Genomic DNA, 15,343 nt, shown 5'->3' on the forward strand with positions numbered 1-15,343 from the left:
TGCAGGTTCTGCTTCTCCCGAGGTTCGAGGAAATAGCTTGACACGGTGAGCGTCACGTTGCAAGCTGCAAAGTAACGCGAAGCGTGTTGTCTTGCTCGGGTGTGGTTTAAATAGCCCCAACAAAATAGTCCAGGTAAAGTAGTCCCTAGGCTACCACACCCAAAACATTAGACCGCACAGCTTGGTTCATTAGAACCAAGCTATGTGGATGCCTCCATGTTGGCTGACAACACATTAAGTAGTTCCTAAGAACATGTTTTTCATGGTGTATGAGCTTGGCGCCATAGGCGCCAGGAGTGGCCCCAAGAGGGTTTTGGAAGAGAATGCCAGGCTCTAGATGCCCGAGTCCTGACTCCACCTGGCCAATGGGTTTGCCAGAGGGGGTTTTAGGTGAGGGTCGTGACATATTGTGCAGCATACTGAATCAAAATCCGACCTTCCCTCATAAAATAAGAGGCATTTTAAAGCCCTTTGCAATGGCAGGAAATGACACTCGGAAATTGACAAATAAATAATGTGTGGTTAAATCTACGAGGGAAATAGGATTTATCACAATGGCAGTAATATATTAACACTGGCAATCACAACGCAAGATCTCAACAAAAGGCACACAGTCTAAAAACAAGTTGAAAGTAAGAACACGATGCAGCTGAATCACAAGTTGGAAAGTTGCATTTTTCTCAATTGCCGTTTTAAATGACACAAACGATTTTAATGAAAAACGGGTGCAATACTCGGATTTGGAATGCGGTTTTTGGGCTGGGGAATATATGCACACCACAGGGACAATATAAAAGTAAAAGGATGGTTGTAGCTGAAGATTTGGATTAGATTTGCAAAATAAAAGGAGGTTCGATTTTGGTAAAATGAAGCAGTGAAAGAGAGAATCGGCTGAGAAAAAGAACAGATTTTACTTAAACTACTTCAAGAAACAGGCTTAAAGTATAAGACTTTGATTACAAACCCGACTAAAATCAAGCAATTATTGCAATACATTGATTGGAATCACACAGTCGAATCAGTACGAGCCTCAACAATGTATTTCTATCTTGTCCCCCATGGTAAACTAATCAGAACTCCGGAAACATATTTAATGAAATTCCCAGATCCCACTTTTCGCATCATATATCTAAGATTTAGGTTTAACATGTTATTGACAGGGGAGATGAAACAAATTAGAGATGGGTTGGGCATACATCTACCTTGTAGATTCTGCAAACACCTGCCTGTAATTGAAACATCTATTGGTGGAATGTGTTATTTTGAAACCTCAAAGGATTATAGCATTCATCAATTTTGTTTCTGATCCTGATGCTGTCAATCTTGATATGTTATGGTGGGAGATGCTCCATGGAAAAGCAATAGCTTTAAAAACAGCTATAGTGAGATTTTTTACACAAACCTGTGGTTTGGGACAGATTGCCCTGCATGAAATATAGATTAGCTTTATGCCTGGGTGTAAGTTAACCCAAGCAGCTGGAACTATATTGGACTAGATGAGTGTATAATGTGTGTTAAATTCTATCTTACAAGATGAACTATCATTGATGGATTATATGTTTTTAATATGTATTTTTATTTGACTGAGGCTATTGTATGTCTTGTATTTTCTTTATCTGAAATGTGTGTATTGCTCGCCGAGAGTGCACAAACAATTATTTATCACCAGTACATTTGCAGAGCAAAGAAAACACTTTGAACGCGGGTAGACGGAGCAATAACTCACAACCAGATATGCAGTTAACAAAATAATGAGCACTTATACGGCTATTTATTCATAGCTAAGAAGCAACAAGTGATAAAACAGAAATAAATCAAAGAAAAGATAGAGAATTCAAAAGAAGACATCACTGTGGGCGTAACTGAATCCCTCATCTCGCCAGAAGCGGCTGGAAGACCCTGGTAAAAGCCAGGCAGAGAGCACAACAGCCCAGAGGAAGGTCGGAACAAGGCATCCCCCACCGACTGAGGTCTTGGTGTTTTTTCCACCTGACCTTTCCAGAGCTTCCCATATATACATGCCCGCCTCAAAAAGGGGTGGCAATTTCTCGAACCTTCTGGCATTAGCACTTGCGCATTGCTGAGTGACCATCGGTTGCCGGCCGGATCAACCGACAGTAATCCCCAAGGAGCAAAGCTTCCCTCTTCTAAAACACCACAGAAAACATTTCCATAACACATAACAAGACCAGCTTTCCCAGCACAATGTCCTTGACTGAAGTCTGCATACCAGGCTGAGCAACGAATAACATTAAAAGCATGTCTTTTAGAAAAGCAAGCGCAGTTTTCACTGAGGCATGGAATAAATATCCATTATAGCTCTGAGTGCCCCCAGAATGCACTGCGCATCAGTGCCATGTTTTAGCTTAAGCAGAACAATTCCACCCTTGGATATTTATCTTCCATAGCCTAGTGGCAAAGGAGCCGGTCTCTGAAAGCGACAAAACATTAGAACCAAGTTAGGAATACATTGAATACAACAACCACCAATTATTATAATAGCCAAAATAATGCAAATGCAGGCAAAGGCGTAACGCAGTCTACCCCCAATGTCAGGAATCCATGAAAATAACCAATCCCACCAATTCCCAGTATGATCTTGAGACACTTGGGAAATGAGGTCCTTCAAACCTCTAATATGACTTTCAATGGATCGTGAATGGTCACTTAGATTGAAACAACATATACCTAGAACTGCGTTACAGCCCAAATTATGTTTCAGCAAGAGATAATCAACTGCAGCCCTGTTTTGCAAAGCTGCTTTTCTAATCACTTTGCTATCAAGGAGCAACTCTTTTAATGCTTGAGAAGTATGATTCAGTCCTTTTACCACTAAACATGCTAGTTTAATCAAAGATTTGTAACCCACAGCAGCTAAACCCCAAACTCCCACTAATGAAAGGGCTAATGCTAGAACAAATGCACATGTGAATCACAATCTGGGGATAAACCCACAGATTCAGAAGTTGACATTCTGCTTCGAGACATTGCTGGGTGTAAAGGGAACATCATTAGCCCTAATCGAGTTAAGGCACATGGACCTCCGGAAATGTTAGCTGGAATGTAAGTGTATGTGATGTTGCCACATGAGAAGAGCCATCCTGTTGGAAGTTTGACGTGACTCAAATGACTGGCAGCTATCACTGTATGATTACAAGACATAGTATTATTCACACTCGTATATGTGCTTGGAACTCATGAACACAACCTTCTCTCAAACACAGTTTGATTTTTCTGTTTGGTTAAATTCAGCTGTTGGCATTTGCCAATTTCTTCTACATTGCAGGTGATAAGGTAACACACATCGCCTTGAGTTATATTGTATGTTATAATACGTGTCAAGTTTCTCCACTTGCGATCTGTTTCCTGGCAAAACCTGCAGTACTCAGACTGAAAAGGATTGTCTAATTTCAGAATCCTGAACCAAAGAATCATTGTGCGTGATGCCAAAAATGTGCTTTAGAACCGGAACTGGCGTCGGTACCGCTACTAAACATGTAGTCAGCAAAGCATGTTGCACGTCAGTAAGGCAAAAGTGCGTAATGTTGAGTACTTGCTGTGCCAAATATGTCCACATATTCTCAGTTTGAGCAATAATCGTGGAATATTTTCGCCGGCCTAAAGACATTTGTTGTATAGCTGGCATCAACTTTGTTTGCGTTTGCATTCCACAAATCCATTTCTTCGGTCTGGCTGGCTTTTCGGCATCGGCATAGGGCTGCTTTCGGACATCATTGCTCATCGTCATCAGTCTCCCCTGGATCGCTGGCACAGATGCAACATGTTTCGTGGGAAGCAGCATGCCGTTTTACTCTCCCAAACGGAGTCCATTTAGTCCCACAATTACACCAGCCAGACACAGGATCTACAAGGCAAACCCAGAAAAGAGATATCAGTGTTGAAAATCACTCCATTAGGTAACAATTGTCTGCAGGCACATTCTGCCATTTCTTTCTAACGGGCTCCATCACTAAGACTACCTGGTCTTTGCCTGATGCAATAACATCTGCGGGCACTGGTGGGCCACTTGGTCTTTCAACCCACACCTTCGCACCCGGTACCATACGGTCTGAAGTGCCAAAACCACGATCCCCACGGGTAGTTAACACTGTGGGAGGCTCCCCCTTTTTAATCATGGGCAACTTAACAGGAACAATAATCAACTGGGCCACTCGGTCGCCCTTATGGATCGGTAACAATTGGTCCCCTCTATTCATCAAGGTGACTTTGATCTCGCCTTGATAATCGGCATCAATGACCCCTCCCAGCACTTGAACTCCCTTCAATGCTAGGCCAGATCTAGGGGCAATCGATCCCATATGCTCTGGAGGAATGTGTACCCCAATCCCTGTTCCAATCACAACAATCCCTCTTGGGTCTAATCTGATTTCCTCATGAGAATGCAAGTCTACCTTGGAGTCACCCGATAGGGAGCTAAAGAACCCGGGTTCATTTCCCAGTACAAGAGGGTTTCTCTAACTGAGTTGGGTTGTATCTGTAAAGCAGGAGTCATTAGCCGCATCAAAGGAGTTTCATGATTATTCACAGGCCTATTGTTTAACACTTGCACCGCATCAAACACACGATCACGCCAGCCTGCTAAACTGCCATCTCCATATTTGTGCAACTATTCTTTCAACAAACCATTCATCCGTTCAATTAATCCTGAAGCTGCAGGGCAATAGGGCACGTGGTAGAGCCATTCAATACTCTTTTCCTGACAGTAGTCCTGGATTAATTTGCCTTTGAAGTGTGACCCATTGTCACTTTGAATCTGCAAAGGCACCCCGTAATGTAACGTGATTTGATCCAACAACTTAATGGTGTTCAGTTGTGTGGCACGTTTGCACGGTAAAACCATCATGTATCCAGAGGATGTACTCACAATAGTGCATGCATACTGACAGCCTTTACTGATTGGCAGTGGACGATGTAATCAATCTGCCAAATTTGACTTAGTAATTTTCCTCTTCGCAACGTACCCTGGACAATCTGAGGGTTAGGCCTGTGCTGTTGGTGTTGGCACACTGGACATTGCAAAATTATTGTTTTCACTGCCTCTAAAGGAATACGGATTCCTCGAGCCTGTGCCCACCTGGTAGTAGCCTTTTCTCCAAGGTGCCCACATTTCTGGTGAGCCCACTTGGCCAAACCCTCCAAATAGTCTTCCTGAGCCTCCGCATCCACAGATGAAATCTTGGTGTGTTCATCTGCAACAGAGTTAAACCAACGTTCTAATGAATCTGCAGCACAGTGTGCATCCACATGATACACAGTGACTTCACTTTGTGATAACATCTCAGCAATATCTTGCCACAGGTCTTTTCCCCACAACTCTTTTGAATGAATCATCCACCCATTCTTTTGCCAGGTTGGCAGCCACACCGCCAATCCATTTGCCACTGACCATTAATCTGTGCACAAATGACATTGACCAGGGGTCTGTGGTTTCAGTGCTTGGTAAACTGCGTAAAGTTCTGCAAACTGACTGCTCTTCCCTTTCCCTGATGTTGTCAATCTTTTTTGTCTTGGGATTGTAGGACGCCGCTTTCCAGTATGGCTCGGTTCCCACATATCGGGCCGAGCCATCTGTAAACCAGGCATGTTCTGTCTGCTCTAAGGTCAGATCGCCATAAGGTACTCCCCATTTCACGGGAGATTTGCGTTTTTCAGACACTTCCTCTGGTATGTAATCTGAGGGTGGTATGTTGGCCACTTGCTCATGTAATTTGGCAATCCCACCCTTCCCTGATTTAGCTCTGTCTTGAATGTACAATTTCCATTTGATTATGCTGGCTTCTTGAGCATGCCCTATTCTAAGTATTTTAGGAGAGCTCAGCACCCATTGCATAATTGGGATTTCAGGCCTCATCAACACACCATGTCCCACGGTCATTTGCTCAGTATCGACCAGGGCCCAATAACATGCCAGCAACTGCTTCTCGAACGGAGTGTATGAGTTACCAGCATCGGGCAACTTACGACTCCAAAACCCCAATGGCACAAGTTTCCTGTCCTGTTTCTGCCACACACTGCAGGTGGCGTAATTGTCTTGCACAGACGCATTCAATTCCACTTCGCTTTCCTTCAATGGCCATAGATCGAGCACCTGCTGCACAGTACCTTTCACCAAATCAAATGCTTTTTGCTGCTCCTCCCCCCACTGAAACTCATATTTCTTTCGGCTCACTTTGTAGAGGGGAGCCAGTATCTGCCCTAAATGGGGGATGTGCTGTCTCCAAAACCCAAACAGCCCTATGAACTGCTGAGCTTTCTTTTTGTTCAATGGAGTGGTGAACTCAAGAATTTTCTGTCGGGCCTTTGGCACCATCTCGCGATGCCCATTATGCCACTGAATCCCTAGGAATATCACTGTCTCAGCTGGCCCTTGGATTTTGTTCGGGTTAATCTCCCACCCTTCCTTCTTCAATCCTTCCATACGACTTCTAACTGGTTTTGCACACTGCGCTCATCGTTACCCGGAATCAAAATATCATCAATATAATGAGAGATTTGTATGTCAGGTTTACACAGTATCTTGTCTAAGTGCTCTGCCACCAGCCGGTGACAAATAGTCGGGCTATGTATGTACCCCATAGGTAACCTTGTGAAGGTGTACTGACGCCCGCTCCAGGAAAATGCCAACTCTTCTTGGCACTCTTCAGCAATTGGCACAGAGAAAAATGAATTGCCTAAATCTACCACTGCATACCAGGTCCCCTCAAATTTTGGACATTCTCAAACAAGGTAATGGCATCTGGGACTGCGGGCACCAAGGGAGGAGTGCGTTTGTTTAATTTGCGGTAATCCAATGTCATCCTCCAAGACCCGTCCCCTTTTTTGACAGGCCAGAGTGGGTTGTTCCACGCGGTAGTAATAGGGCGTAACACACCCGCCTCTACGTACTCTTTGATGGTTTGATGGTGTCTGAAATGTGCTTGTGCCCCCCGGGAATGCGGTATTGCTTCATTGCCAGAGGCACCTGCACTGGGGGCATCTTCAATGCACTTACCCCAAACTGATACGTTTTACCTCCAAGTCCCAAGGTCAATCCTTCTAGAATGTCAAAGCCAATTATATACTCGGGTATCGGGACAATCAACACTTGGTATTTCTTCCTAGTCAAATTGCCTATTTTCATATCCACTTCTGTTTGTACTGCGGGGGTCTCCTTCCCCCCTATCCCGGTAATGGTAAAGTGTCTGCCTCTGAATCGTGTTGGATTTCCATGAATCAGAGAGGCCTCGACCACGGTGTCTATCAATGCTCGCACCCCTTGTGTATTTCCCGGCCCCCAAAAAATCTTGACATTAATGTGGGGCCACACATCAACTTTTATGCAAGCGGACGCTGCCGGGGCTTGGCCATAACCCTAGTCAAATTATGAATGAGTGTAACCTGACTCTACCTCTAACATTGCTTCCTCAAATCATATATGTTGGCTGGTACAGGGAAGGTGTCCCCATAGGCCCTTCTTCCTGTTCTTCCTCAGGAGGGGCGGAAGGTGGGGTGTCCCTCTGTGGCTTAGTCACTACCTGTTTCTTAACCTATTTATAGCGCTCTTTGGCTGCAAGCCCTCTCTTTTTGTATAGTTCATACATTACCCTGTTTTTAATGCCATCAATTTCTTCTCGTGGCACACCATCTTTTAACAAAGCCAGAAACATGTCCTTTCTGGACACTTGGGAGTCTCTACTATCTTGCCTTCTGCCTTGAGTTCTTCCCTCACTATGCCCCTCTCTCTCTCGGGGCTTGTCATCACTCTTGTCCCACTCCCCTAAGTCTGCCAATTGCCGGATGGCATCCACTACTTCATCAGTGGGTTTGCCCGTCATACCTACGAGCAAAGCCATAATGACACTTTTGTATGCGGGCGGTGCAGTTCTGATCACCATATTCTTGGCTGAAACTGAAAGCGGCACGGCCCCCATGTGTCCTGGAGCATCTGCATGAATTGCCTCATTCATAGCATGCTCTCTGACCTTTTGAATCGCCTCTTTCAAAGTGTACCACTTCTTTTCCTCGCTAGGCCAATCTGTGGTAATGGGGTATTTACAGTTACATGCCTGGGCTGCTGGGTGCAGCAAAGACACCTGTGAATCTTGCCCATTGTCATCAGGGGGCAGCCCTGCCCTTAATACCTCCTGTACATTGGTGTCAGTTGACAAAGGCAAAAAGCGTGGTGAGTCTGTGGAATCTACCAACAACCCTGCGGCACCCCCTTCTAGCAATTTCACCATCCATGTCAGTAAAGGTTCCCCTGACTTTTGCCTCAAACGAGTAATGATTTCCCCAACCTCCTGCTGGGTGTAATCTTCCAGCGTGGTTAAATCCACAACCCCGCCTGCAGGATTCTGCGGGTGGGGTCCGGCACACCGTCTCATAACCGGCTTTACTGCCACTGTCTTTTGCTTCAGTTCTGCCTTAGAATCAGACTCATATGCCAAGCTACTCTCTGGGCTTGTTGAGTTAAAAATGTCTCCATCCCACTTATCAGGGTCCCAATCCACACCTGCAGTAGCGATTACAGTTGCCACTTTCCTTTGGTTGACCCTCCCTCGCCTCTTTCTATACTTATAGCGAGCTACCCTAACCGCGGCCTGCTCTGCCACAGCTTGATTCTTATCAGCTTTGTCTTTAAAAAGTTTCACCTGAATTTCCTGCATCAAATTTGCTGCTTGGCAGCTAACTCTTTTTCCAATTGTAAAATATGCTGTCATTTCCACAGTTTTTTGATGCATTTTTCTATAGGCATGCAGGAGGACCCACCCCCGCCTGCCCAATGCAATGCATTCCCGTCCCCTTTCTACTGAAATCTGCTGTAAACAAAGCATTACTTCTGACGGATCAGCTTCTCCCAAACTAGAGTCCCATGTTTCGCTCAGACCCGCTCCGCACGCCCACACCTGGGCTAATTTATCATATGGGCTTTTAGCCCAGCCTGGAATCATAACCTCTGGTTCACCGCCAGCAGGAACACCCTTTTTCCTGAACAAACTATTCATCATTACAGTAATTTGCAAAACCTCTTTACATTTTGTTTTCTTTCCACACTGCAATCACTCGCACAGCCACGCACAAACACAAAAAAAATTAACACAGTCCAACACTCACTGCCAAATGAAAACAAACTTTTGTTTGCAATGAAAGCAAAGCCTATATGCGTTCAAACAGATTCTTTAATATTTGGAAACAATTCATCACAATTATCCTGCTTACAGCGCCAGAATGTATTGCTCGCCTACAGTGCACGGACAATTATTTATCACCAGTACATTTGCAGAGCAAAGAAAACACTTTGAACGCAGGTAGACGGAGCAATAACTCACAACCAGATACGCAGTTAGCAAAATAATGAGCAGTAAACGGCTATTTATTCATAGCTAAGAGGCAACAAGTGATGAAACAGAAATAAATCACAGAAAAGATAGAGAATTCAAAAGAAGCTACATCACTGTGGGCGTAACTGAATCCCTCATCTCGCCAGAAGCGGCTGGAAGACCACGGTAACAGCCAGGCAGAGAGCACAACAGCCCACAGGAAGGTCGGAACAAGGCGACCCCCCTCCGACTGAGGTCTTTGTGTTTTTTCCACCTGACCTTTCCAGAGCTTCCCATATATACATGCCCTCCTCAAAAAGGGGTGGCAATTTCTCGAACCTTCTGGCATTAGCACTTGCGCATTGCTGAGTAACCGTCGGTTGCCGGCCGGATCAACCGACAGTAACCCCCAAGGAGCAAAGCTTCCCTCTTCTAAAACACCACAGAAAACAATCCCATAACTCATAGCAAGACATACAAAAACCAGCTTTCCCAGCACAATGTCCTTGACTGAAGTCTGCATACCAGGCTCAGCAACGGATAACATTAAAAGCATGTCTTTTAGCAAAGCAAGTGCAGTTTTCACTGAGGCATGGAATAAAATAACATTGAAAGCATGTCTTTTAGCAAAGCAAGGGCGGTTTTCACTGAGGCATGCAATAAATATCCATTATAGCTCTGAGTGCCCCCATAATGCATTGCACATCAGCGCCATGTTTTAGCTCAAGCATAACAATGTGTTAAGTGTTGTTGTTATTGTTTTCCGTTTTGTAAAGGGAATCTTATTTATTCCGTTTGACCTGAAATCTGTACTTAGCTAGAATTGGTTTTATGTTATTGTCTGTAATCATGTAAGTTATGTTTTTCTTCTTTCTTTCCTTGGTCTTTGAAGTAAATAATATTTGTAAAGGTTTATTTTTTTGAACCAAAACAGATTAAAAAAAAAAAAAGAAGATTAGGACTATATTGTTAAAGAAAGACACAGTAGGATGCCGGGTTAATTTGCAACTTAACCCTTTCACCCCACGTTCAGATCTATATGGGAATTAATTTCAATTATTGCAAATATCGCTAAGGAGTTACAAGATGGGGTCAAAGAAGGAATGGCGCTAACACTAGGAAATCACAGACAAGATGCACAAGAATTCTGACAGTAGGACAAATTACCAAGGCATGGATAGGATTGCTTAGAGAGTGGAATAAAGACAATGGGTCAATAAGGGATAGGCTATGTGTTTCTAAGGGATGGGGAGAATACTCACTGTCCACGCTTAAATTTGGGATTTTGGAACAGTCAACCGGGCTCTGGTCACTGCGCAGCTCGGGTCACCAGGTAACAAACAGCTGGGAAATTCCGGTCACTGGATCGCAGTACAGCTGGATGAGAGAGGTGCAGCGGGCATGCAGCTAGCGTCAAGAAGCTGGTCACAGGATGCTCCCCACACAGGTACCACCACTTTTCCCCTTTGTTAGTGTTTTTTTTTTAGATCAAGGCCTTGCTGAGCTAGGGTCAGCTATGCTTTGGCCTTGCTGGAGTAGGGTCAGCTATGCTTTGGCCTTGCAGTGGAATCTGGTAAGATGAATGTAGAAGATCAGGAATGCAGGCTCTGGAAATTCAGGAGAGAGTCTGTCCAGAGTTCTGTCAGCCACCCTTTATATAAAGCGTGGCGACATCATAGAATTATATGGTAGGGGAGGCTTAGGCCGAGTACACTCCTAAACAACTGGATTGGTCAGGGGTGATTGTTACCGCCTTCTTGTCAATTGATTGGACTTTTAGAAACCTGACATCAGCTTTAAGATGTGGGTTTACTATGCATAGAATAATCCCAGTTATTTTAGCTAAAATCATTCTTCACATATATCACACATTTACGCAATTTTGGCATCTTTACAAATTACCTAGGCAGATTACATATTCCAGGGCGAGTATGACAGTCCAACTCTACAGTCTATCAGACTTTGTTTCGCCCTTCTACCAGTTTATCACACTTTTTAGTGAGAAATATATTACTTAAAATTCTATAACTTTAGGTTTGTGTACTTATTATCATAGGGCATATCTCTGTTAATTTTTAACGTTCCATCATATGTCCTTTCCCCATGATTCACATTTTCTGGCGTTTGTGTCCCATACATGCTATTGGCAGCCAAGATATCTTATTTGAAAGCCATGGAAATTACATTTAAACTGTACAACTTTTACATTTCTGAGCTGTCCGGTTACAGAATTAACAGTCTTAAATGTTTATTCATCAAATAGTATCTTGAGCCAGATGGAGCTGCCTTTGTCCTCCAAATATGGTCATGTCTTTCCAGGCTATCCCCAAAGGTCACCTTCCACAGGGCTGTCATGGAGATTTTCTTTGAAACTCCTTGGTTTGAGTGAATAATTGGTGTCACTTCCCAGGTCGCACTTAAGTGTCCCAGTTGTATTGTTTCAGCCTGGAGCACAGACAAAAGTCTATTTGGCAGGGGATGTTTTAGTGCTCTTGGTCCATTCAAAGTTTTCAAGGTGGCAATTAGCATGCGTGTGTCCTAGAAGTTTATGGTAGCTCCTTTCTTTGGGGGGGGAAGGCCTCAGTTTAGCCAGCAGAAAGACCTGTTCTGAGCTTGCAAAATCCAGCCAATACATTTTAATTCTTTTATTTTCTGTTATTTTGTTCTGAATCAAAAACAAGCCTGTTGAATAAAACATCCCATACAAGTTCCCCAGCAAAACCTCCTTCACATTGCTAGGCAAGGATACATTTTTATTCAACATCGTACTTTTAAAACAGGCATTTTTCTTTTGGTTTGCAAAAGCCCATTTTGACACGTGGAAAAAGCTGCTAGGACTTCCCTTTTAAATTCGGTTCTTCCATCTGACTTCCCAATATTGTTTTGCAGCCATAGTCAGTTCCTTTTATAGAGCAATTTGCTTGAAACACAGATGCACTGAAATTGACATAGGCCTAGAGAACTAGGATTTCTTTGAAGCCTTGATATTTATGACATTTTGTGACTCAAATGTCAAGCGTTTTCTGCAGCTGAAAGTGAAGTTTCTTTTGATTTTTCAGATTTGGCAGGCACAGCCTGTCATGCAAGCATCATGCATTCTTCTGCTGAAGCACAATGTGGGTATGGATGGGCATGGCAGGGCCTTATGGATAAAAGCAATATGATGTGGAATAGATGAAAATAGCATCAGGGCAGCATCCTTTTCAGTCTAAAATATTCCTTTTTCAATGGGAACTTTTGGCAAACAGTAGAGCAGCGCTGCTTTGATTTGCTTCTTTTGGGTGCACCCAAGAACACACTGGCACCTTTCTCGGTGTGCCCCCTGTTCCAACTAGCCCAATAGGTTTTTGGCAAGATGGTGCAGCCCTCCTTTTTTTCGCTGCAAAAACGCAGTTTTGATGCAATGATGCTCCAAGGAGCCAGTACAGCCATTTTGCTGTTGACTGCAGAAGCGCAGCTTGGTTATGGATGGGAATTCTACAAGTATCCCACAAGTGGCACTAGGTTTAGACTTTTTTGGTTTCTGATTCTGGTTGTTTAAGATTTTATTTGCAACTGAGTTCCCAATTGAGGAATTCATCGTGGTGGTTAGAGTAGGTTTACTATGATTATCATTGCATAAAGGCTGGTTGTAAGTAGGTAGTCTAGATAGAAGTCTATAGTTTCTTTCATTGATATGGCACGGGAAATTAGTAAGTGTTGCCATGGTGTGATCTGTGATAGAATGGAATCAAGAATAGCATTTGAGCAAAACCTGTATGCTAGGTTCCCCATCTAAATAAACTGAAGGAAAGAGGGGGATCTGAATCAGGAAGGGAAACTAGACAGTCAACCATACATCCATCATTTAAGGCCTCCACTTTCATACTGTTAGCAAAAGACTTGGGTGTCCATACAGGGAGCAGAGTTAGGGTGTGACCAACCCCAGAGAGGACCAAGGGACTAGCCATCCCCAGGTTCCACATCAGAACAGGAAACCACCCTTCAAGATGCGGGGGGCCTGCCAATCCCTACACCAGCTTCCTGAAGTAACACACTTGAGTTCCCTTTCCCCAGAGAGAGGCTAAAAGGCAAGGACAAGACACAGCAGGCAGCGAGAACCACCGGAGAGGTGGGAACAATCAATCTCCAATCCCACATCAGGACTGTAAGCCATCTCATGGTGCAGAGCTGGACAGCCAATCACCCATCCTGGCTTACACACCTGAGCCAACTTAGAGAGGCTGGGTGGTGGGGGCTGAAGCCCTATAAAAACCCAAGGGCTCAGTTTCAGATTAGAGGTGGTTGGTGTAGGAGCTCGAGATGGAGACCAGAGACAGATGCCATGAGCTGTTTGAGAGAAGGCTCAAGGAGAGAAGAGGAGAACCAAGACTAGGAGCAGAGCTCATGAACAGAGGTCCAGAAGAAGATGAAACTGAGGAGCCAGTAGAACTGGAACTGCTGGCAAGGAGGGAGGGAATGGTGGCCAACAATACTAACAATGATCTGGGAGACAGTTGTATCCAGAGGATTGAAGTAGGTGGTAGTGGGAGAAATCTGAAGCGTTGGGATGGTTGACCCCAAACAGGAAAAGGTGTCAGAAGGTGAGATCTGGTAAGAGGAGACCGTTCTGCCCAAAGTGGTGAAAGTGATCTAATTAAGCAATAGAACCCTTGCGTCGGGGTCATTACCGTCCCAGGTAATGCCCTGGGGCCCATAGGTAAAGACCCGAGCGAAGTGAGGGCCTTACCAATGGCCCTGGGGCATTACCTGGGACGGTAATGCCCCCGACGCGAGGGTTCTATTGCTATTGGTACCCCGGCCGCAAAAATTGCGTGACCGGGGCACTAAAAGTTTTTTTTTTGTCCCGAAACGCTGCAGCGTTTCGGGAGAAAAAAAAAGAAAATGGCCACCGTTTTCCCTTTCCACGGCGGCCATCGGGACACAAGTGTTCCCAGCGTGTCCGCTCCCGAAAAAGGATAAAAAAGAAGGTAAGTGGGGTTGGGAGGGCGGGGAGAAAAAAAAAACATTTTAATAAACGTACCTGCATCCCCAGCAGGGGACGTAGTACCAAGAAGGTAAGTTGGGGGGTGCCGGTGGGATGGAGGGAAGGGATTTAAATAAAAAAAAAAGACTTACTCGAGTCCCCGGCGGGGGGCAAAGGCAGCCTCTCAGCCGCGGGGAGGCTCAGAGCAGGGATGGACCCGCTTCGAGCCTCCTCATTTGCTGAGGGGCTGCCACGCCCCCCGCCGGGGACAAAGGCAGTGGAATCCCGACGGAGGGATTCCCGGCCGGGTAGGGACCTGGTGAGAACCAATCAGAATGCTTGTTGCATTCTGCTTCGCTCTCGCCGGGTTACTAATGAGATATCTGGGGAGGGGAGCTACTTGGGCCCAATCAGGTGAAGGAGAGGAAGGTCAAGGTTCTGAGTGGTCGCTGGTGATCGAGAGAGGATATCAGTGGACCAAGAATGCACAGGTAAAAGGCACTTAGAAAAGGAGATACTGGGATTTGGGGGAAAGTCTGATTGTGAGATTGACAGTGTAAGCCATGGAATAGGGGCAGATGAAGCTGAAAGTAGAAACCTCCAGGATTGGGACAGTCTAACCTAACGAGACTAGGGGCTGTGATCATAATGTGAGTAGTTGGCCATACACTTTCCGTACCCTGCCAATCTTCCTTGGCAGCATCTCATCTAACGCCCAGGCTCTGCTTCTTCTCGTACAAGTGGGCTAGAAGCTTTCAGAATGTTGCTTGACCTTAACTTGCACCATTTTTCTGGACCACCAATTCAATTTCCTTCTGTTTGTTATTCTTTTTCTCTGTTTCTTTCTATTGTTTCCTATTGGATTGTCATCATATCATTATTTTGTACCATCTCCTTAATATTTTTAAAGTGTTGATTTCCTGTCTGATACTGCACTGGTCACCTGGATACCCTCTGATTGCAGGCCCTGGTCCCTGCCTGCCCAGTTGCACACCCGCACTGCCTCCCGGCAACCCTTGCACACTTTGGTCTGTATCTGTAACCCTACAGTCCCCAT

At 44.8% G+C, this 15,343-nt stretch overlaps 1 protein-coding gene across 3 annotated transcripts in view; it reads left to right on the forward strand.

Annotated features, from left to right (window-relative positions):
- PREPL (prolyl endopeptidase like) overlaps positions 1 to 15,343 on the forward strand; it is a 915,395-nt gene that overhangs the window by 211,641 nt on the left and 688,411 nt on the right. The window lies entirely within an intron of this gene.

This window comes from Ambystoma mexicanum, chromosome 4q (assembly GCF_040938575.1).
Source record: "Ambystoma mexicanum isolate Mex_15411 chromosome 4q, UKY_AmexF1_1, whole genome shotgun sequence".
Classification (NCBI taxonomy): domain Eukaryota; kingdom Metazoa; phylum Chordata; class Amphibia; order Caudata; family Ambystomatidae; genus Ambystoma; species Ambystoma mexicanum.